We start from the raw sequence: 24,332 nt of genomic DNA on the forward strand, positions 1-24,332 counted from the left end.
CACCTCACACCCTTACTGTAACACTGACACACCCACACCCTCACTGTAACAATGAAACACCTCACACACTCACTGTAACAGTGAAACACCCCACACCCTCACTGTAACAATGAAAAACCCCACACCCTCACTGTAACAATGACACACCTCACAACCTTACTGTAACAATGAAATACCTCACACCATTACTGTAACTCTGACACACCCCACACCCTGACTGTATCAATGGAACACCTCACACCCTCACTGTAGCAATCAAACACACCACACCCTCAATGTTACACTGAAATACCTCACACCCTCAATGTAACAATGAAACACCTCACACCCACACTGTTACTCTGAAACACCGCACATCCACAATGCAACAATGAAACACCTCACACCCTCACTTTAACAATGAAACACCTCACACCCTCACTGTGACAATGACTCACCTCACAGCCTTGCTGTAACAATGAAACGCCTCACACCCTCAATGTAACAAACACCTCACACTCTCACTGTAACAATGAAACACCTCACACTCTCACTGTAACACTAAAACATCTCACACCCTCAATGTAACAATGAAACATCTCACACCCTCACTGTAACACTGAAACCATCTCACACCCCCACTGTGACAATGGAACACCTCACACCCTCACTGTAAGAGTGAAACCATCTCACACCCTCACTGTAACAATGAAACACCTCACACCCTTACTGTAACAATGACACACCCGACACCCTCACTGTAGCAATGAAACACCTCACACCCTCACTGTAACACTGAAACACCTCACACCCATACTGTAACAATGAAACACCTCACACTCTCACTGTAACAATGAAACACCTCACACCCTGACTGTTACAATGAAACACCTCACACCCTCACTGTAACACTGAAACACCTCACACCCATACTGTAACAATGAAACACCTCACACTCTCACTGTAACACTAAAACACCTCACATGCTCACTGTAAGAGTGAAACCACCACATACCCTAACTGTAACAATGAATCACCCCGCACCCTCACTGTTACAATGAAACACTTCACACCCTCACTGTTACACTGAAACACCTCACAGCCTCACTGTAACAATGAAACACCCCACACCCTCACTGTAATACTGAAACACCCCTCACTCTAACACTGACACACTCTACGCCCTTCCCTGTAACATTGACACACACCACACCCGTCACTGTGACCCTGACACACCCCTCACTGTGACCCTGACACACCCCTCACTGTGACCCTGACACACACCATATCCCTCATGTTTCTCTGATCTTGACCCTGTGGATCTCTGGGATCGGACAGTAATTCGTGTGTTTGAAGTTGCCTCGGCCAGTTGTAGATCTGATCTTGCCTTGGGGAGGCTTATGGCGGCAGACGCTATAGTTTCTGTGGGATGGAGAAATTGCCAACCCAAGACCTTGTGACATATTGAGTGTGTGTGTGGGGAGTGCGGGGTTTTCTGTTGCTGCCTCTGGTGGGGTGGGTGTTGTGGACAAGGTGAGGCTGGGGAAGTGATCAGGAGGAAATGAGCCTTTCTCTGTCTGATACGCGAGGTCTGTGTGCTGCAACACCCGTTCTCTCCCACTGTGAACGGCAAAGTGTCTGGTTTCCAGGGCCCGTTTGCTATGAATGATCGAGAAGCCCGCTCTCCCCAGAGGATCATTGTTTACCTCAGCCTGTTATGCTGAAACAGTTTGCCTTGTTAAATTGTGCATCGATTTGTGGATGGTTCTGGCTCCTGATTCAATTGCTCTTGTAGAATTGATTTTTCTTTCTCTCTCTCTCCCTCCTCTCTTTCTCTCTGTCTCATCTCTCTCTCCCCCCTCTCTCTCTCCCACCCCTTCTCCCTTTCTCTCTCTCTCTGCCTCTCTGTCTCTTCTATGACCAGAGGACATAGAAGGAGGTCCATATAGAACAGAGATAAGGAGGAATTTCCCTAGCCAGAGGGTGGGGAATCTGTGGAATTTTTTGAGGCCAGGTCAGGTATATTCTAAGCAGAGGTTGATAGGTTCTTGTTTAGTCAGGGAATCAAATGTTATGAGGAGAAAGCAGGAGATTGGCATTGAAAGGGATAATAAATCAACCATCATGGAATGGAGAAGCAGACTCAGTGGGCCGAATGGCCTAATTCTACTCCTCTGTCTTATGGCCTCATGGGTCTGCTCGCATAATGTGTTGTAGATACAGGCTCTTCAGCTCAACTCATTAATGCCCACCTGAGGTGGTCGGTCCTGCCGAAGGGTCTCGGCCCGAAACGTCGACTGTACTTTTTTCCATAGACGCTGCTTGTCCTGCTGAGTTCCTCCAGCATTTTCTGTGTGTTGCTTGGATTTCCAGCAGCTGCAGACTTTCTCTTGTTTGTAGTCGTACTTGTCTGTGTTTGACCCATGTCCCTCTAAAACAGGAGCTCCCAAACTTTTCTATGCCTTGGACCTCTATCATTAACCGAGGTTGTGTACCCCTGCAGTCTAAACTAAACCTTTCCTGTCCATGTACCTGTCCAACTACAGTACTGTCTCAAGCCCATACATCTAGCTGGGGTGCTTAAGACTTTTACACAGTACTGTAGTAATTTTATGTATTCCACTGTGCTGCCACAAAAAAACAAATTTCATGACATACGTAAGTGATGATAAACCTGATCCTGATATGGGTCTCCATTGTGGAGTGAGAAGGGGAGGGGAATCATGGTTGGAGAAAGGGGAAGGGAGTGGGAAGCGTCAGAGAGACATTCTATAATGATCAATAAACCGATTGTTTGGAATGAAATGACCTTGCCTGGTGTCTCAGGGCTGGGTGTGTCTGCACCACCCCCCCCATCCCCAACCTTGGTACTCCTTCTCTGCCACCCATCCCACATCCCTCCCATGACGCTGCACCCTCGCCATTCCCAACATCCTTTGCTCCCGTCAGATTTACAAATGGACGCACATGCTCTAGCACACACACACACACACACACACACACACACACACACACACACACACACACTCACACACACACACACACACACACACAACACATACACACACACCCACACTCACACACACACACACACACACACACACACACACACACACACCCACACTCACACACACACACACACACACACACACACACACACATACACGCACACACACACACACACACACACACACACACACACACACACATACACACACACACGCACACACACACACACACACGCACACACACATACACACACACACACACACACACACACACACACACACACACACACACACACACACACACACACACACACACACACACACACACACACAGTTCAGAGGCCAGGTTGGAAGCCGTGTGTCTGGGGTTGTGAGGTAGAGGCTCTTTCGAGGACTGGGAACTGGAGGACGAAGGAGGTATTGGGCACAGGAGCCTGTCGTTCTGTAGACCCCTCTCCCCGCTGCCCCACACAGGACTGACCACTGGCCTCGACAGGGGTGCACTCTTCCCTGTGTGGAAGTCAGTCATTACAGACACCCTGCCTGTGTCTGCTGACATGTTAGATCCCCTCTTCCTCGCTCGCTCTCCATGTATAATGACTCAAGCTCTCGTCTCTGCTAGTAGACATGCCGTTGCCATGGAGATGTCAGCTGGCAGCCCATTCCAATATCATATCGGCTGTGACATGTTTGGAGAAGTGCGATTATTTTTCGAAAAGGGGATCTGTGAGTGTCTCTGATGATTGGTACAATGTCAAGGAGCTTTTTCAGACTCATAACCTTGCCTGAATTTTTTTTACACAGCGGAGGTATAGTGACTGAGAGTGCACAGAAAGATCCCAGTAAGGGTGGCAAAGGGCAGATCATGTCACAGTTCGAGGCCTCCAGTACACGGGGCAACTAAACAGCAGGGAATTGTGGCAGGCATCATTCTCCTGTGCTCATCGTGTGCACGTGAGAGAGAACGTGTGTGTCTGAGAGTATGTATGAGAAACGGAGAGTGTGTGTGTGGGTATGAGTCTGTGTTTGAGAGTGTGTGTGAGAGAGAGAGTGTGTGCATTTGTGAGTGTGTGTATCTGAGAGAGTATGTATCTGAGAGAACGTGTGTGTCTGAGAGTGTATATGAGAAACGGAGAGTGTGTGTGTGGGTATGAGTCTGTGTTTGAGAGTGTGTGTGAGAGACTGTGACATGGAAAAAAAGAGAGTTTGTGTGTGTTTGAGAGTGTGTGTGAGAGAGTGCGTGCGTGAGAGAAAAAGAGGGTGTGTGAGAGAGTGTTTGAGAGAGTGTGTGTGTTTGAAAGAGTGTGAATGAGTGAATATGTATATGTGTGTGAATGTGTGTGTTTAAGAGCATGTATGTGTTTCAGAGTGTGTGTGAGAGAGTGTGTGGGTGTGAGAGAGTGTGTGTGAGAGAGTGTGTGTGAGAGAGTGCGTGCGTGAAAGAAAAAGATGTGTGAGAGAGAGTGTTTGAGAGAGTGTGTGTGTTTGAAAGAGTGTGAATGAGTGAATATGTGTATGTGTGTTTGTGAATGTGTGTGTTTAAGAGCATGTATGTGTTTCAGAGTGTGTGTGAGAGAGTGTGTGGGTGTGAGAGAGTGTGTGTGCATGAGAGTGAGTGTGAGAGAGTGAGAGAGTCAGTGTGTGAAAGGGAGGATGTATATGGGTGTGTTTGAGCGTGTAAGAGTGTGTGTTAGAGAGTGTGTGCGTGTTTGAGAGAGTGTGTGTGTTTGGGAGTATGTGTGTGTGTTTGAGAGTGTATGTGAATGTATGTGAGAGTGTGTGTGTGTGAGAGAATGTATGGGTGTGAGGGAGTGTGTGTATCTGAGAGTGTGTATGAGAGTGAATGTGAGAGAGCGGGAGAGTGTGTGTGAGACAGAGAGAGTAAGTACGTGAAAGGGAGAGTGTGTATGTGTGTGTTTGAGCGTGTGAGATAGAGAGTGTGTGTGAAAGAGTGCGTGCGTGAAAGAAAAAGAGGGTGTGTGAGAGAGAGTGTTTGAGAGAGTGTGTGTGTTTGAAAGAGTGTGAATGAGTGAATATGTGTATGTGTGTTTGTGAATGTGTGTGTTTAAGAGCATGTATGTGTTTCAGAGTGTGTGTGAGAGAGTGTGTGGGTGTGAGAGTGTGTGTGAGAGAGTGCGTGCGTGAAAGAAAAAGATGTGTGAGAGAGAGTGTGTGTGTTTGAAAGAGTGTGAATGAGTGAATATGTGTATGTGTGTTTGTGAATGTGTGTGTTTAAGAGCATGTATGTGTTTCAGAGTGTGTGTGAGAGAGTGTGTGGGTGTGAGAGAGTGTGTGTGCATGAGAGTGAGTGTGAGTGTTTGAGTGTGTTAAAGAGAAAATGTGTGTGTTTGAGAGAGCGTGAGTGTTTGACAGAGTGTGTGTTTGAGAGAGCGTGAGTGTTTGACAGAGTGTGTGGTTGAGAGAGTGTTTGTAAGTGTGTGAGAGAGTATGTGTTTGAAAGAGTGTGTATGTGAATGAGTGAGTGTGTGAAACAGAGAGTGCATGCGTGTGAGAGTGTGTGTGAAAGAGAGAGTGTGTGTGTGTTTATGTGTCTGTGTTTGAGATAGTGTGTGTGTGTGTGTGTGTGTAGTTTTCACATTTTCCCCGTGACCTGTTTCCCCATGGTTGTATACTGCTCACTGTAAGTGGGTGTCTGTGTTAAGAGGAAAGCAGTCATTGGGGCCAGCCCAGTGTAAAATTGGGGAAGGTACTTGTATGTAGTTCACGAGGGCCTTATCCTGGATTCAGATTTTGGGAATAGTCAGTGGAATGGATCAGAGAAATGCCCTCCCACATGTGGGATTTAGAGGTGGTCACCAGTAAATGAGAGATTTAAATGGGATTTTAGACAGCATCAGTAAATGGGGATTAGAAGGACCAGTAAATGTGAGATTAGGGGAATATGTCAAGGCTTTATAAAGCTCAGGTGAGGCCTCACTTGGAGTGTTCTGAGCAGTTTTTGACCCCTTATCTAAGAAAGCATGTGCGAGCATTGGAGAGGGTTCAAAGGAAGTTCATGGAAATGATTCCAGGATTGAAAGGCTTGTCACATGAGAAGCGTTTGATAGCTCTGGGCCTCTACTCACTGGAATTCAGAAGAATGAGGGGTGACCTCATTGAAACCTATCGAATGTTGAAGGTCCTCGACAGAGTGGATGTGGAGAGGATGTTTCCTATGGTGGGGGTGTCTAAGACCAGGGGCACAGACTCAGAATGGAGCGATGTCCATTTAGAAAGATAAGGAGGAATTTGTTTAACTAGAGAGAGGTGCGTCGGTCGAATTCGTTGCCACAGGCAACCATGGAGGCCAAGTAATTGGGTACATTTAAGGCAGAGGTTGATAGATTCTTGATTAGTCAGGGCATGAAGGGATATGGGGAGAAGACAGGAGATTGAGGCTGAGAGGGAAAATGGATCAGCCATGATGAAATGGTGAAGCAGATTAAATGGGGCAAATGGTCTAATTCTGCTCCTAAACTTACGGTCTTAGGGTCTTATATGTAAATGGGAGAATAGGAGGTAAAACCAAAGAACTGATTGTAGACTTTAGAAAGGGTAAGATGAGGGAACACACATCAGTCCTCATAGAGGGATCAGAAGTGGAGAGAGTAAGCAATTTCAAGTTCCTGGGTGTCAACATCTCTGAGGATCTAACCTGGGCCCAACATATCAGTGTAGCTACAAAGAAAGTGATACAGCGGCTGTGTTTCATTAAGAGTTTGTGGAAATTTGGTACATCATTAAAGACACTTGCAAATTTTTACAGACGTACCACGAAGAGCATTGGCTGCTCGAAGCCACCACGAAGGTGGCTGCGTCACCGTCTGGTATGGTTGGGGGGGTGGAGTTGTACTGCACAGGATCGAAATAAGCTGCAGAGATGTAAATTCAGTCAGCTCTATTTGGGCACTAACCTCTGTAGTATCCAGGACATCTTCAAGGAGCGATGCCTCAAACAGGTGGCATCGATCATTACGGACCCCCATCACCCAGGACATGCCCTCTTCTCATTGCTACCATCAAGGGAGGAGGTACACACTGAAGACACACACTCAACGATTCAGGAACAGCTTCTTCCCCTCTGCCGTCTGATTTCTGAATGGACACTGATCCCATTAACACCACCTCACTACTCCTTTGCACTAATTATTTAATTTAACTATTATATATATATATATATATATATAGTTACTGTAATTCACGTTTTCTTCCCTGTTATTCTGTATTGCATTGTACTGCTGCCTCAAAGACAAGAAATTTCACGACTTATGCTGGTGATATCAAACCTGATTCTGTACCTGAGATGTAACTGGAGGGTTCGGGGGATATGTACTGTAACGGGAGATTAATGATAATAGACAATAGACAATAGACAGTAGGTGCAGGAGTAGGCCATTTGGCCCTTCTAGCCAGCACCGCCATTCACTGTGATCATGGCTGATCATACACAATCAGTACCCTGTTCCTGCCCTCTCCCCATATCCCTTGACCCCGCTATCTATAAGAGCTCTATCTAACTCTCTCTTAAATGCATCCAGAGACTTGGCCTCCACTGCCTTCTGGGGCAGAACATTCCACATATCCACCACTGTCTGGGTGAAAAAGTTTTGTCCGCATCTCTGTTCTAAATGGCCTACCCCTTATTCTTAAACTGTGGCCTCTAGTTCTGGACTCACCCATCAGCGGGAACATGCTTCCTGCCTCCAGTGTGTCCAATCCCTTAATAATCTTATATGTTTCAATCAGATCCCCTCTCATCCTTCTAAATTCCAGTGTATACAAGCTCAGTCGCTCCAATCTTTCAACATATGACAGTCCCGCCAATCCGGGAATTAACCTTGTGAACCTACGCTGCACTCCCTCAATAGCAAGAATGTCCTTCCTCAAATTTGGAGACCAAAACTGCACACAATACTCCAGCTGGGGTCTCACCAGGGCCCTGTACAGCTGCAGAAGGACCTCTTTACTCCTATACTCAATTCCTCTTGTTATAAAGGCCAGCATGCCATTAGCTTTCTTCACTGCCTGCTGTACCTGCATGCTTGCTTTCATTGACTGATGTACAAGAACACCTAGATCTCGATGATGACCCAGTAGGTGTGGAGATTCACAGGTTGTGCCAACAGTTGGATCTGGGGTTCCACTGCACTCTCTCCCAGACAGCGCGTGAACCTTCAGTGATATGGAGAGTTTCCCCTGATAAAATCAGTTTGGAACATTCATTACAGACGTATGCTCAGACTGAGTTTGCCTTATCCGGGAAGATGCTTTCTTCCCGCAGGGAGCTGCCTTGTGATCTGACAGGATTACCATTGCCACCTTGGCTTCACATTTCAGGAGTAGTTTTGCATCAGTGTGGAGTGTGGCTGGGGTACGAGATAGATGGTATTTAGAATCGTAATCGGGTTTATTATCACTGACATGTTGTTTTGTGGGAACAGTACAGAGCAAGACACAAATATATCTGTACGCTACAATGAAAAACAGCACAGAAGATGAATAGTGAGGTCGTGTTCATGGGTTCATGCAGGGCAAGGAGCTGTTTCTTAAAATGCCATTATCTCGGTGGAATTTTACCAACGAAGTTCGGTTTTTACACTTTGCTAACAATTCATGCACATCTCTCTCTGGAGCGCCCATTACAGAGGTGACTTGATGGAGGCGTACAAGATGTAAGAGGCAAGACTGAGTGGATAGGCAAAGACATTTTCCCCAGGGTGAAAATAGCTAGCACGAAGGAGCATGATTTTAAGGTGACGGGAGTCAAGTAGAAGGGGGCGGATGCCAGTGGTAGGTTTTTACACAGAGATTGGTGAGTGTGTGGAAGATATATTAGCGGCATTTAAGAAATTGTTAGATAGACACATGGATGATAGAAAGATTGAGGGTCATGTGGGAGGGAAGTGTTACATTGATAGAATTATAGAAAAATACAGCACTGAAACAGGCCTTTTGCCTGTCACGTACATGCCAGACCATTTAACCTGCTTGCACCCATTGACCTGCATTGGGACCACAGCCCCCCCCATACACCTACCGTCCATGTACCTATCCAAACTTCTCTTAACCTTTGAAATCAAGCTCACATGCACCACTTGTGCTGGCAGCTCGTTCCTCACTTCCACAACCCTCTGAATGAAGAAGTTTCCCCTCATGTTCCCCTTAAACATTTCACTTTTCACCCTTAACCCATAACGTCTAGTTGTAGTCCCACCCAATCTCAGTGGGAAAAGCCTATTTGCATTTCCCCTATCTATACCCCTCATAATTTTGTCTACCTCTTTCAAATTTCCGCTCAATCATCTATGTTCTAAGGGATAAAGTCCTAACTGATTCAAACTTTCCTTGTAACTCAGGTCCTCCAGACCTGGTGACATTCTTGTAAATTTTCTCCATACTCTTTCAACCTTACTTCCTATAGGTAGATGACCAAAACGGCACATGATGCTCCAGATTATGCCTCACCAATGTCTTGTACAACTTCAACATAACATCCCACCTCCACTATTCCCTCTAATTTGTAATGACCACTGTGCACAAAATCTTGTGCTGTGCAATTTTTTGCCCAGTAACAACAACATGTGAACACTGAGTAATTACTTCAATAAAAGTAGTATAAATTTGGCAGACAAATCATCGCAAACTCCACGTTGTCAACACTGTTTGCATCAGAAACTGGAAAAGGAAATGTGATTGTGTGCGATCGTGAAAAATACCTAACATGCCAACGAGGTAGAGGGAGACAACCTTTCGTGCACAATTTAAGTTCCTTTGTGCGCTAGTCATAAATGATGAGTGTGTGCGCACACACGCAAACCTTAGAGGGAACATTGGTCATGCCCTGCACTCAATATTTTGATTTATGAGTAGGTGAAAAAGTCGGAACAACATTGTGAGCCAAAGACTCTTCACTGTGTTGTAATATTTAATACTCTATTCTATGTTCTATGCTTAGTCAAATTATTGCCTTTTCGTTCTCTAGTTGTGAAATGGGATCAATGTAGGATTAGTATAAGTGGGTGGGTGATAGCTGGCTTTCTCTCTCTCTCATTCCCTCTCTCCCTCCCTTCCTCCCTCTCTCTCCCTTGTGCCTGCAAATGCCTCACACACTGGTGAAAAACTGCACCGTTCGTCCCACATCCCCACATTCCCCCAGACCTTCACTTCCCAGGACCTTTCCAAAACTCCCTATCTGCTGCTACCCTACCCTTCCCGAGCTCCACATTTACTGGGGATACACCCCTAAAGTTAAAAGTTCAAATACGTTCATTATCAAAGTATACATACTGTGGCAAGCATTTGGTCCATAATGACAGACGAGGAAGCTTGTTTAACTCAATAACTGTGTTCATTGGGCTATGACCCGGAGAGAGAACCCACTCAGTCACATACAGACAAGAGAGGTGACTATCACACACCCCGGTTACAGTCAAGGTGACACACAAACACACAGGCGAATAACTGTATAACCCAAGCTAAAATGTCACAATAAATGTGCTTGAACATCCCACCATAATTCCACAAAAGCATTTTAAAATAAGAACAATAAATGAACTGGTCATTAGAAATACTGGGGTGGGCTGCCCCCCCCCCCCCACCCTGAGCGGCACAGTACTATATACATACTCTGATACATGACAACTACATTATCCATAGGGTCGCTATGAGTCGACGATGACTCGACGGCACTCAGCAACAACATGTGATATACGACCCTGAAATTTGCCTCCTTACAGGCAGCCGTGAAACAAAGCCACCCAGCAGAACCCATTTTTTAAAAAAACCATCAAACACCCAACATGCAGAGATAAAACATTGGGCAAATAATAGAAGCAAGCCAATAACTGAAGTTCATGAAAGTGAGTTCACAGGACATCACTGCTGCCGATCCAGGAGCCTGTCAGTTGCAGGCCACAGCCTCAGCTCATCACAGCTGACCACCTGCCCGTCACTTGCCTCTGGCCCTGAGACCCTGTCCTTTCCAATCTGGCCCAGTGCTTAAATCGGTCAACCCTCAGACCATTCCTTGCCCTCGGGCCTAGGCTTTGATTCAGCCTGTACCTGACCTTTCCAATCTGGTCCAGTGCTTAAATCGGCCAAACACTGGCTCATTGCCCTCTCTCAGGCCTGGACCCCCACTTACTGGGCCCCCTTCCACTAAAACCCCCAGGCGATGGCCAGGGCGGGTAACAATGTGGTTGAGCTCGTGAAGATACCACTGGATGTTGCAGTCCCCGCCCACATCCCAAAAGTGTTACAGGTAGGAGAGTTAACTGGCCCGCTGTTAGTTGCGAGTGAGGGCTAGAATCAGGAGATGTCGTCACCGATTAATTGGACTCTAAAAAACTTGCACTAAATCGTGCTTGAGAAAGAATTTCTTTAGCCAGAGGATTGTGAATCTGTAGTTTACAGGGAGAAGGCAGGAGAGTGGGGTTGAGAGGGATAATAAATCGGCCACGATGGAATGGCAGTGCAGACTGGATGGGCTAAATGGCCTCATTCTGCTCCCATGTTATTTATTGGAGTATAGGCAGAGCAAGGTCTTCTGGCCCTTTGAGCTGCCCCACACAGCAATCCCCCAATTTCAGATTCAGGATCAGGTTAATATCAGCAGCATATGTTGTGAAATCTGTTGTCTTCAGAACAAATGGCTTGCAGCCATTCAGAAATCGGATGGCAGAGGGGAAGAAGCTGTTCCTGAATCACTGAGTGTGTGCCTTCAGGCTCCTGTACCTCCTTCCTGATGGTAACAATGAGAAGAGGGCATGTCCTGGGTGATGGGGGTCCTTAATAATGGATGCCGCCTTTTTGAGGCGTCACTCCTTGAAGATGTCCTGGATACTACAGAGGCTAGTGCCCCTTACAGAGCTAACTCGTAAGTTTACAACTCTCTGCAGCTTATTTTGATCCTGTGCAGTAGAACTCCACACCCCCCATGCCAGATGGTGATGCAGCCAGTTGGAATGCTCTGCACCTTTAGAAATTTTTGAGTGTCTTTGGTGACAAACCAATTCTCTCCAAAATCCAAATGAAATATCGCCTATGTCGTGCCTTCTCTGTAGCTGCATTGATATGTTGGGTCCAGGATAGATCCTTCCAGCCTTTCAAACCACCCTGCCCAGAAATCCCTTGATTTAACCCTAGCCTAATCACGGGACAATTCACAATGACCAATTAACCCACCAACCAGTACGTCTTTGGACTGCGGGAAACCGGAGCACCTGGAGGAAACCCACACGGTCATGGGGAGAATATTTAAACTCCTTGGAGGCAGCAGTGGGATTTGAACTCGGATCACTGGTACTGTAAATCGTTGTGCTAAGCACTAAACCACCATTCCACCCCAAGTGGCCTTTACCTAGATATGCACAAGGAGAACAGCGTGGCCCCCCTCACCACACAGTTATAAGGTCTGAACAAAAAAAATGCCATTTTTATACAGAAATTGTATAAAAATTGTTGTGGTTGGATACAGATATTGAGCTATTTGTAACATTGTGTATGTTCAAATTCCAATCAATCATCAATGGTTCCATTTATTATCAGAGAATGTATACAGTATACAGCCTGACGTTCTTACTCTTCACAGACATCCATGAAAAACAGAAATGCCTCAAAAGAATAAATTGCAGAAAAGTGTAAGAAACCCAAAGCCCCCTCTCCCCACTCTGCTGCGCGACCATCAACGTTCCCCCTCCTCCCCACCCATTTCAGCGCCCACCACCCATCAGGCAACAGCAAGCACCCCAAGAGACACCATGATCTGCAATCAACAAAATCTATTGTTTACCCAACAGCTTGACGTGCCACAGGCTCCCCCTCTCTCTCACTAACAGGGGTCAGAGGAATTCCAGCCATTTCACAGCAAAAGGGGAGACTGACCAACATGATGTCACAGTCTGTTGCATCACTTTTTAATCACACTAATTTAATTCACTCATGGGCGATTGTGGTCTTCCCATGACCGCGATTGTTCTTGGCAAGTTTTTTTTTACAGAAGTGGTTTGCCATTGCCTTCTTCTGGGCAGTGTCTTTACAAGATGTGCGACCCCAGCCATTATCAACATTCCTCAGAGATTGTCTGCCTGGTGTCAGTGGTCGCATAACCAGGACTTGTGATATGCACCGGCTGCTCATATGACCATCCACCACCTGATCCCGTGGTTTGATGTGACCATGATCGGAAGTGAGGGTCTGAGCAAATGCTACACCTTGCTTAAGGGTGACCTGAAGACCAGCGGAGGGAAGGAGCACCGTACACCTCCTCTGGTAGAGTGATACCTCCACCCAGCCACCCCACTATGGTAATAAAAAATGTTAATAACCATAAGCCCATAAGACATAGGAGCAGAATTAGGCCATTCAGCCCATTGAGTCTGCTCCACCATTCTATCATGGCTGATTTATTAACCCTCTGACCCTCATTTGCCTGCCTTCTCCCTGTAATCTCTGATGCCGTGACTAATCAAGACCCTATTGTTGAGCAGCTTTAGGCTACATCTTGTAACAAACAACATTTAGCTCAGAGTAGATCAATAATATGTAACCCTCAGGCTCGGCCAGCTCATGTTCGTCTAGGGGAAAACAGCCTCTGGCTCCGCCAGACAGAAATCACGTTTGTGTGGATGCCGTGCAATGTACTGCCCAGTTACAAGCCCACAACACAAAATATCAGACAGTACACCATATGCAATTAAATGATTGAACTTTATGAATCTTAATCTGAATATAGAGTTAGTAATGAAAATTAAAAAAGGTCCCATTTCAAGGAAAAGTGAAAAGTGCACGTTGGAGCTCATGAATTCGCTATCCTTGCACCATTGATCTTCTCCAAGCGTCACCGACCCTCAGATCCTAGTCCACTCTGTCCGGTGGTCTACCAGCTCTCTCCATACGTGTTTTCCCTCTTCATCTCTCCTCAACCCAAGACTGCGATGAGTCTCCTTCCAGATTCACAAGACAGAGCAACAGTCTCTGATTGGCTAACATGCATACCACACTCCTGTTATCTCCAGCCATAACCCAAACATTGCTGCTACAGAGAAATCGTTACCTCAGCAGTGAAACATTACAGAGAAGCCATTACATTAGCAGTGAATCCTTACAGCGCGTTACACGTAAGTGCATTATTTTACTTGCTACAAGGGAAGACTAGCACCACACAAGTGCCAGTGATAGCTTTGAAAAAGCAGACAGTATAGTCACTCTTTTATATACAAGTGTTATTTACCCGCGCCAGTTCAGGGACAAGGTGAACACTATTAACAAAGCACTCTGGTACAATCCTACTACAATTAAAGTACCGCCAACCTCCGCTTTAAATATACTCAATGACTTGGCCTCCACGGCCATCTGTAACAATGAATTCCACAGATTCAGCATTCTCTGACTTAAGAAATTCCTCCACATCTCTGTTCTAAATGGACATCCACCTGCTCTGAGGCTGTGCCTTCTGGCCTTAGACTCCCCTACCATAGGAAATATCCTCTTCATATTTAGTCTGTTGAGGCCTTTCAACACTTGATAGGTTTCAATGAGATTCCACCCCCCCCCCCCCCATTCTTCTGAATTCTCAGTAGAGTCCAGAGCTATCAAATGCTCCTCATATGTCAAGCTTTTCAATCCCAGGATCATTTCCGTGAACCTCCGTCAAACCCTCTCCAAAGTTAACGCATTCTTTCTTAGCAAAGGAGCACAAAACTACTCATGATACTTCATGAGGCCTCACCAGAGCCTTATAAAGTCTCATCGTTACATCCTTTTATATTCTAGTCTATTCTGTATTGAAATTAGTGCCAACATTGTATTTGCTTCCTCACCACCAACAAAACCTGCAAATTAACCTAAAGGCATGTCCTTCCATTCTAAGGTGTACTGCTCCAATAGAATCTATGTATGCATTAAAGGCCATTTGCTCTTCAGAATTAGCAAAGTAATTGTTCAATAGTAAGTGTCACCCTAGAATCCTTCACTGGCATCTTTATCTTGTCTTGGTATACTTCCTGGGTTAACTGCAAACTATCCATGTCTACACATGATCTTAGACATTTGACCTTGACTCGATACCCATGGAGGGGGGGGGGCAAATGATGGGAACTGGGGGAGAGTAAGATTCGGATCAGAGCATGTGTGGGGTCGACGGTTAGCATCGAGTCGACTGGCCTGCTTCTGCGCTCTCTCTCATACTGAGACTAGAACACCACACTCAGGTGTCCTATGAGAGCAGAGAAACACGTTTGGAGGCTGGGGGTGAGGGAAGGGGTAGTTAGTTAGTTAATTAGTTAGTTTATTTATTTATCTATCTGCCTTTCTACCTATCTGTCTTTCTATCTATCTATCCATCTACTGATTAATTGAGACACAGTGCAGAATAGGCCATTCCAGCCCTTTGAGCCCTGCAATCCCCTATTTAATCCTAACCTAATCACAGGACAGTTTATAATGACCAATTAACCTACTAACTGGGGCATCTTTGGACTATGGGGGAAACCGGAGGACCAGACAAAAACCCATGCGGTCGCTGGTAGAACATGCAAACCAACTCCTTGCAGGCAGCAGCAGGGATTGAACCAGGGCTGCTGGTTCTGTAAAGCATTGTGCTGACTGGTACACTACGGGCCAGTGTCTGGCGACAGGAAGGGAACTCAGTAACACCTTCACCCGAGGGGGGGAGGTGATGTTGACGGCAGGAGCTGATGTAGCTCCTGCGTGTGTAGGTCACCGGCTGTGCGTGTTCAGAGACAACACTTTGATCAAACATGTGGATCAAACAGCAGCACCACTACATGAGTTCGTTCACCGTGGGGTATAGAGCCAGTTTGAAGAAGGTGCTGTGATTATCAGGGATTGATTTGTCACCAGTCTGTGTTAACCTCAGCCAAGTTCAAAGTCAAACTTACGCTCATCCCACTTTGGCCACTTTATTAGGTACACCTGTATATCTGCTTGTTAATGCAAATATCCAATCAGATATCAGCAACTCAATGCATAAAAGTATGAAGACATGGTCAAGAGGTTCAGTTGTTGTTCAGGCCAAACATCAGAATGGGGTAGAAATGTAAACACAAAGTACACTGCAGATGCTGTGGTCAAATCAACACATACAAACAAGCTGGATGAACTCAGCAGGTCGGGCAGCATCCGTTGAAACGAGCAGTCAACGTTTTGGGCCGAGACCCTTTGTCAGGACTGAAGCAGGAGGGGGCAGGGGCCCTATAAAGAAGGTGGGGGGAGGGCGGAAAACCAATCAGAAGAAAGATCAAAGGGTGGGGGAGGGGAAGCAGGGAGGGGATAGGCAGGAGAGGTGAAGAAGGAATCTAAGGGGAAAGCACTATGGGTAGTAGAAGAAGGCAGAGTCATGAGAGGTGATAGGCAGCTAGAGGAGGGGACAGAGTGAAAGTGGGATGGGGGCAGGGAGAGGGAGGGAATTACCGGAAGTTGGAGAATTCAATGTTCATACCAAGGGGCTGGAGACTACCCAGACGGTATATGAGACGGTAGAAATGTGATCTAAGTGACTTTGACTGTGGAATGATTGTTGGTGACAGACGGGGTGGTTTGAGCATCTCAGAAGCTGCTGATCTCCTGGGATTTTTACTCACAGCATTCTCTAGGGTTTACAGGGAATGGTGCGAGGAACAAAAAACATCCTGTAAGCAGCAGTTCTGTGGGTGGAATCACCTTGTTAATTAGAGACAAATCATAGACATGAGAAATTCTGCAGATGCTGGAAAACCGGAGCAATGCTGGCAACATGCTGGAGGAGCTCAGCAGGTTCAGGTCTGACAGCACGTATGGAAATGAACAAACAGTTATCCTTTTGGACCGGGACCCTTCTTCAGAGTTTATAGAAGGATTTCGACAGCAGTACATTGCTATACACAATAATAATAAACTGTAAATTACAGTAAGTATATGCGTATTTAAAAAGTTAAATTAAATAAATAATGCAAAAGGAGATTAAAAAAAAGGTAGTGGGGTAGTGTTCGTGGGTTCAGTGTCAAGTCAGAAATCAGATGGCAGAGGGGAAGGAGCTGTTCCTGAATCACTGAGTGTGTGCCTTCAGGCTCCTGTACCTCCTTCCTGATGGTAGCAATGAGAAGAGGGCATGTCCTTGGTGATGGGGGTCCTTAAAGATGGATGACTCCTTTCTGAGGTATTGTTCCTCAAAGACATCCTGCACGCAGGGAGGCAAGTACTCACGATGAAGCAGACTGATTTATGAACAGGACTATTATCACTGACATACTGCGTGTCATGAAATTTGTGGCAAGGCATAAAAATTCACTGGAAGTTACAATACAAAATAAAATAAAATGAATTGTGTGAAAGATGAATGGTGAGGAAGTATTCATGAGTTAATGGACCATTCAGAAGTCGGATGGCAGTGGGGAAAAAGCTGTTCCTGAATCGTTCAGTGTGGCTGCTCAGATTCTGTACTTCCATCCTGATGGTACCAATGAGAGGAGGGTAGCCTGGTTGCTTTGTGGTTAGCACAACATTTTACGGTACAGGTGACCCGGTTTCAATTCCCGTTGTTGTTTGTGAGGAGTTTTTAACGTTCTTCCTGTGACTGCGTGAGTTTCTTCCGGGTGCTCAGGTTTCCTCCCACAGTCCAAAGACGTACCGGGTTGGTTAATTGGTCTTTGTAAATTGTCCTGTGATTAGGTTAGGGTTAATCTGGGGTTGCTAGGCAGTGGGGTCTACTCTGTGCTGTATCTCAATAAATCAATAAGAGGTCATGTCCCCAGGTTGCAAGGTGGATCCATCTTGATGCTGCCTTCTTTTTTAAAAAAATTTTTTTAATTAGTTTTTCAAAACATTTTACAAATTAAAAACCCCAAATCCCAATGAGGAACATTAATACAGTGCAAAATTAAGCATACAATAACAATATGCTACAAAGGAAGAGAATTTAACAAAAAAAGCACCTAAATTAAAGACAGGTAAGCTTAGTATCCTCCCCAAGCCCCACAACACAAGAAAAAACAACAACAACTCCAGACCAACCACACCACAATATAGAGAGTATAAGTCAGGACAGTCAAACTCCCAGACTGTGAATACACTTAGCAACAGAGGATAATAATGCCTACTACCAGAAAAAAAAGGGAGCTGAAAGCAAGGGACCGAAAAGAAGAAGAAAAAAAAAACCCTAGTCAAGAGGAAGGTTATGAAAGTACTCGATAAAAGGTCCCCAGATCTTATGGAACTTTAAATCCGAATTGAGAACTGAATAATGAATTTTTTCGAGGTCCAAGCAGGCCATAATGTCGTTAAGCCATTGCGCATGAGTGGGCAGGGCAACATCTCTCCATCTAAGGAGGATCAAGCGTCTAGCCAGGAGAGAGGCAAAGGATAATATTCGGCATTTGGTCGGATCCAGACATAGATCTGTCTCGCCCCAAAAACCGAACAGAGCAATTAAGGGGTTTGGTTCTAGGTGCTGATTCAGAATACACGATAACATAGTGAAGACATCTTTCCAGAATTTCTCCAAGCTAGGACAGAACCAGTACATATGGATGAGAGAGGCCACGCTCCTCTTGCATTTATCACAGAGCGGACTAATGCCAGGGTAGAATCGAGATAGTTTAGATTTAGACATATGGGCTCTATGAACAATCTTAAACTGTAAAAGGCAATGGTGAGCACAAAGAGAGGTTGAGTTAACCGATTTGAGAACTGAGTCCTAGCTCTCATTGGATAAGGAGATATTTAAATCCTGCTCCCAGGCCATTTTAATTTTATCCACAGGGGCCCATCGTAAGGCTGCTAGTTTATCTCTGATAATTGATATTAAACCTTTACCTAGTGGATTAATGGAAAGAAATAGGTCCATAACATTTTTTGCAGGCATTTCAGGAAAGTTAGGAATTAAGGGAGCAATAAAGTGTCGGACTTGGAGATATCTGAAAAAATGAACGTTAGGCAGATTGAACTTAACAGAGAGCTGCTGAAAAGAAGTGAAGCGATTTTCAATGAAAAGATCTTCAAAATGTCTAATGCCCTTCCTATACCAAACATGGAATGCTGAATCGTACGTAGTAGGTAAAAAAAGGTGATTATGTGCGACAGGGCTGGAAACGGAGAACCCCTGGAAACCGTAGCATTTCCTGAACTGGGCCCATATACGCAAAGTGTGTCTAACAAGAGGATTGGCTATTGATCTGGGCAGACTACTAGGGAGTGCAGAGCCAAGAAGTGCAGAGATAGATAATTCTTTAGTGGAGCTCAACTCCATTGCCACCCAGTTAGGGCACTCAGGTTGGCCGTGGAAGAAAGACCAGAAGGTAGCACAGCGTATATTAGCTGCCCAATAATATAAACGAAAGTTAGGTAAAGCCATGCCACCCTCTTTTTTAGATTTTTGGAGATGGATTTTATTAATTCTAGCGCGCTTATTCTGCCACAGATATGACAAAATAATAGAGTCTAAGTAATCAAAGAAAGATTTAGGAATAAAAATTGGGATAGATTGAAATAAGTATAAAAATTTGGGGAGAACATACATTTTAACAACGTTAATACAACCTACCAAAGACATAGATAGAGGTGACCATTGTACCAGACTCTGTTTTATAGCATATGAAAGATTGGCAAAGTTTTCACGAAAGAGGTCTTTAAACTTCCTTGTGACTGTAATTCCAAGATAAGTAAATTGGTTATGGACTACTTTAAAAGGGAGATCACAAAATGTTAGTTCTTGTGCTTCTTTATTAATTGGGAAAAGTTCACTCTTATGTAAATTAAGTTTATAGCCAGAGATCTGGCTAAACTGGTCAAGAAGTAAAAACATTAGAGGTAAGGATGTAGACGGATTTGAAAGAAAAAGTAATAAGTCATCAGCATAGAGAGAAACTTTATGCTCAACACCCCCTCTCCAAATCCCGGTCAATTCAGTACAGTTTTGAAATGCTATCGCCAGAGGTTCTATAGCCAAATCAAAGAGAAAGGGACTTAAGGGGCATCCCTGACGGGTGCCACGTTTGAGATTAAATACTTGGGATTTCTGAAAATTAGTTAAAACAGAAGCAGTAGGACACAGGTACAGCAATCGGATCCAAGAGATGAAACTTTGGCCGAGGTCAAATTTTTCTAAGACTGCAAAAAGGTAGTTCCACTCTATACGATCAAATGCTTTCTCCGCATCGAGGGAAATAACACATTCAGGAATCCCAGTTGGAGGTGAGTATAAGATATTAAATAAATGCCGAATGTTAAAAAAAGGGAGACGGTTTTTAATAAAGCCTGTTTGGTCATCAGAGATAATGGAGGGAATAACGGTTTCTAATCTATGAGCCAAAACTTTATCTAAGATCTTTACATCAACATTGAGCAGACAGATTGGCCTATACGAGGAACACTCTGTTGGGTCTTTGCCCTTTTTTAATAGAAGAATAATAGATGCCTCATTGAAAGAGGGTGGCAATTTGCCGTAATTAAACGAGTCAGATAATACTGAAAGTAACTGAGGAGAGAGAAGTGAAGAGAATGATTTATAAAATTCTACAGGGAACCCATCAGGTCCAGGAGATTTCCCTGAGGACAGTGCAGAAATTGCAAAAGAAATTTCTTCTGATGATATAGGCGCATTGAGTTTGGCTTTAAAATCAGATGAAAGTGAGGGGATATTCAGATTCTGTAAAAATTGATCAAATATTGTCATTCAGAGATTCAGAGGAATAAAGCCGAGAATAAAATTTTTTTAATGCGTCATTAATTTCTAAATGATCCGATGTAAAGTCTCCGTTCTCCTTCCGGATCTTTGTAATATGTTGTTTGGCTTTGGAACGCCTCAGCTGATTGGCTAGGAATTTACCAGACTTATCCCCATGAATGTAAAAGCGGCTCTTGCTTTCGAGAAGTTGGCGTTCAACAGGTTGAGTGGACAGAAGGTTAAATTTAGTTTGGAGTTCAACGCGCTTCTTGTATAATTCAGGGTTCTTAGTTTGGGCATATATTTGATCCAATTCTTTAATCTGGTTAATAAGGTCTAATCGATCTGCACAGGATCTTCTGTTGAGATATGCTGTGTAAGAGATTATTTGACCTCTCAGATATGCTTTCATGGTATCCCAGACAGTCTGGGATGGCACTTCAGGTGATGTATTAGTGTTAAAATAAAAGGTTATCTGATCCTTAATAAATTTTTAAAAATCATCATCCGATAATAAAGTTGAATCAAACCGCCAGTGTTTATTCCTCTGAGGGAGACCAGGAAAGTTCAGAGAGAGAGTAATTGGGGCATGGTCAGAAATCAGTATACTCTGATAGTCACAAGAGTGGGCAAATGGAATAAGTTGGTTATCGAGTAAGAAATAGTCAATTCTAGTGAAGGTATGGTGAACATGTGAGAAAAAAGAATAATCTCTCTCCGTAGGATGAAGGAAACGCCATATATCAGAGATACCAAAATTAGAGAGAAACGATTGGATAGCTAAGGCAGATTTAGTAGGTGATCTGGTAACAGAGGACGATCAATCCAGATTAGGATCCAACCAACAGTTGAAGTCACCACCCAGTATAAGAGAGTATGAGTTTAAGTCTGGTAGTGAGGGAGAAAACCGTTCAAAAAAGTTAACATCATCAAAGTTGGGGGCATACAGGTTTGCTAGTGCAACTTTAGTGTTATATAGTTTACCAGAAACAATAATAAAACGGCCATTTGTATCAGATATTTTATTATGGAGTTCAAAAGGAATATTTGAGTTAATAAGAATGGAGACTCCCCTAGCTTTAGCGGCAAAGGATGAATGAAAATGCTGACCCGCCCACTTTGACAGAAGCCGGGAGTTATCAAAACAACGAATATGAGTTTCTTGAAGGAAAGCAATGTCAGCTTTGAGTTGTTTGATATGTGAGAATACCTTCCTCCTTTTAACAGGGTGATTCAATCCCTTTACATTCCAGCTCACGAATTTAAGTGCACTAGCCATTATCAATTGCTAGTGCATACCAGGCAGCAGGCATATAAGAGGTCAAGCAGTACAATAGCAGTCTGGGAGCAGAGATGTAAACATAGATTCGTAAAATCGAAACATATACATGTCCTGAGCAATAAAGAAAAACAATAAATACAGTGGGTGATGTTGGAAACTGGAAAATCCACCCCATCCACACAACCCAAAACTAGACGGCTACCAAAACAAGTAGCTAGCTCTACCAAAAAAATTAACCCAAATACAACTTCCAGATCTGTGTCATTAACAGCAGTTCCGTATAACTACTATAGCAAATAGTAACTAGTTTATGCATTAGAAAACATAACTACAGATTAGAACACCTTCTGCAGAAATATAAAACTTAATACAGAGAAAATCGGAAGAAAACCAAAACTAACCTACCCGCGAAAAATTATAGAAGAATAAAGTAAGAGAAAGGGAAATAAAAGGGTAAAAAAAAAAGAGAGGAAGGGGAAAATTATAAATTCAAGAAGAGTATTTATCAACCATTTACAGAGAGGAAAGAAAAAAATTCAGAGATTAGAAAAAAGGGGTGAGGAAAAGAAAAAAAAAAAAATAAATATTAAAAAAAGGAAAAATAAATCAGCAGTTAAACTGTGAACCAACAAACAGGGAGGCCTTCACTAAAGACTTCAAACCTCCAAAACAAGTTAGAGTCAGTTGTAGAACTCTGTAGATAAAGTTATACAAGAATAGAATAGATTACACATGTACTATTTAAACGTCCATAGGGAAACATTAAGCACAGAATGTCTATTTAAAAAAGACACACCAAATCCAGGGAGAGATTGTCAACAGCCCTTAGAGTTTCAATAAATAATGTCTGAGTGCTTCAAGTAAAGTCTGAGTCCAGAAAAAGTAATTTTACTACGAGGAGTACTTATCCACCATTTTAGGAGGTCCGATCAGATTCCGAAGATGACTGGATTGCCGGAAGACTTGCCACAAATGCTTCAGCTTCCTTCACTGATCTAAACCACTTGTATTTTCCAGTATTAAGCTTGATTCGTAGATCGGCAGGATTGCGAAGAGAGGGTTTAAAACCACGATCGAAAAGCACTTTCATTGCGCCTTTAAACTCAGCGCGCATCTTTAAGGTCTGGGGTGCAAAATCTTCCACAAAGCGAATGCTTGTATCCTGGAAAATAAAAGAACCTCTGCGACGTGCCTCCACAATCAGACTGTGTTTTACCTGGTATTGATGGAAGCACAAGATTGCTGGTCGCGGGCGGGAGCCCAGAATTCCGGGGGGAACGTAAACCCTGTGTGATGCTGCCTTCTTGAAGCACTGCCTTTTGACAATGCTCTCGATGGTGGGGAGGCTAGTGCCCATGATGGAGCATGGTTTACCTCTAACTCCACCCCCACCTAATTCAGTCTCACCCGACCACAGGAATTCCCTTTTTTCTACCCATCACTTCCTCACCTTCTTTGCTACTGAATATATCTGAAAAAAAAATTATGTATGTGCGTGTATTTTATATATATGTGTGTGTGTGTGTGTGTGTGTGTGTGTGTGTGTGTGTGTGTGTGTGTGTGTGTGTGTGTGTGTGTGTGTGTGTGTGTGTGTGTGGCCTCTGTCGGTCGTGGTCGACCATGGGTACTGCGCCTCTGGTAGTCACCAGGAGTGACCTCTCCAGGGCACAAGCCAGGGCAGAGTTGATATGGAGATCCGTCTGTTGCCCATGCAGTGAGACCCCCCTCTCCATGCTGATGACAGGTCCAAAGGAACGACAAGAGTCGATACAGTTTGGTGCCAGCAGCATCACAGGAGTTGCCGTGTCGGTGCTGGGTACAGCAGTCAGCCACCTTCGGGACTCCAACTCCGGATTTTTCCTCGGGGTTTACTCACAAAGCCTTTCCCGCAAGGCAGCGGAGGTTTGAAATCGGAGTTTCCCTCTCCTAGATGAACTACCATCCGTGGTTAACGAGCCCCGTCTGCCCGGAGCAACTGGTTTTAAGGCACCAGTGGCTCACCTTTGCCCCTTCTCCTGTCAGTGAGAACAGCTCCGCTCTCGATGGGGGGGGGGGGGGTGTGAGGCTCAAGTGGGAGAATGGCTACATCTTCTGTGAATCAGAGGCAGAGACAACCCGGCACTGTACCCTCACTGGTCGGGCCAGTGTACCTTCTCCCCTGGGCCCAGTGGACTTTGCCCTGTAATCCAGTGTACCTTCCTTGGGCAAGTGACAGAAGCTTGGCTGTGACTGTGAGCTAGGCCTGCTTTGGATTGGTTACTTGCTAATGGGAGAGGGAGGTTCTGGTGGGTCAATGGGAGGGGAGGGTCAACCTTATCTGGGCTGTGTGACTGTCCTTGGCTGCCTCAGTAACAGAAACTCTCTCTCTCTCTCCCCCTCTATTTCTCCCAACCCTTGCACCTTA

General features: G+C 44.6%; 1 protein-coding gene across 6 annotated transcripts in view; it reads left to right on the plus strand.

The window, feature by feature from the left end:
• LOC140729226 (neuroligin-1-like) overlaps positions 1–24,332 on the plus strand; it is a 448,622-nt gene that overhangs the window by 147,684 nt on the left and 276,606 nt on the right. The window lies entirely within an intron of this gene.

Source organism: Hemitrygon akajei, chromosome 6, assembly GCF_048418815.1.
Source record: "Hemitrygon akajei chromosome 6, sHemAka1.3, whole genome shotgun sequence".
In the NCBI taxonomy this organism is placed as follows: Eukaryota; Metazoa; Chordata; class Chondrichthyes; order Myliobatiformes; family Dasyatidae; genus Hemitrygon; species Hemitrygon akajei.